Source organism: Acanthisitta chloris, unplaced genomic scaffold (genome assembly GCF_000695815.1).
Source record: "Acanthisitta chloris isolate BGI_N310 unplaced genomic scaffold, ASM69581v1 scaffold1978, whole genome shotgun sequence".
Classification (NCBI taxonomy): Eukaryota; Metazoa; Chordata; class Aves; order Passeriformes; family Acanthisittidae; genus Acanthisitta; species Acanthisitta chloris.
Genome location: NW_008685146.1, coordinates 6330 through 7382, shown reverse-complemented (window position 1 = coordinate 7382; position 1053 = coordinate 6330). Strand labels below are relative to the sequence as shown.

The 1053-nt window shown below is 38.9% G+C and overlaps 1 protein-coding gene across 1 annotated transcript in view; it reads right to left on the bottom strand.

Moving 5' to 3' along the window:
* Positions 1 to 1053, bottom strand: part of CHP1 (calcineurin-like EF-hand protein 1) — a gene marked incomplete at its 5' end in the record, with an annotated part of 12414 nt that overhangs the window by 10528 nt on the left and 833 nt on the right. The window lies entirely within an intron of this gene.

The window sequence follows — 1053 nt, the reverse complement described above, 5'->3', positions numbered from 1 at the left end:
CTGCACATCCCATCCCAAGCTAATTGTTTCCACACACACAATCCACTTTGTCATCCCTTCAGCTATAAATTTACAGTACAGCCACAGTCCACATCACTGGATTCAGTTGGCTTCAAAACTTACACAAGCCAAAAGGGGAGGGAGAATATTTTTAACCCAAAATAATCAGTCAGTAGTCCTGTTTACAGTACAATTCCATATCCAATTATCTAAAAGTTAACTGAGAAGTCAGCAATTTGTGGCACCAGAAGGAACCACGCATTTCCTTCAGGAAAGGAAACTGCAGTAAGCCAATAGTACTGCCAAAGACTGTATATCTTACAACTGGCCACCTTCATCTTCTAAGAGGTGATTCCAGCTTTACAGATAGGTTGGTTTATAGGTAGGTCTAATCTTCTTTGGGTTTATAGGGCACCATACAATCATATTTTGCAAGATCACATACAAAACCTCAGGTAACCCCTAAATCTATCTTTACTGGATTTGACCAGGATCGAGTTGCTATGAAAGAATTTAACTCCATAAGAGCCAGACCTTATATACTATGCTACAACAAGGTCTCTTTCCCCTTCCTACTTTCTCATGCATTCTCTCCAGCTTTCCTGTGCACTGGTTCTGGCATACGTGGCTACATGGTGAATGGGAAACAAAATCCACCTGAATACTGATCAGACTCCTTTTTCGTTATTTTCCTTGGCAAATTTTCAGAGCTGTAGGTTAGTTTCCAAAGATGAGCCCTTAGCACCATCATTAACACAGAAAACCATCAGAGGTCCAGTGGCAGTATGGTCTTAGATCAATTATGTTAGTCACAAAATTGTATCCCTGGTACAATCATGGACAGCTCTTACTTGTCATGTGCTTCCATACTATTAATGTAATCCATAGGCAACATCATAATACAAGAATAATAGCTATTTAATACATAAGAATTCATAATTAGTTCAGTAAAGAGCAAGCCTATACCAACACACAATGCAATAATGAGAGTAAAGAAGGCTAGAGAGCAAAGACAGCAGGTAGAGATGTATTTTAACAGGAAATAATCTCACT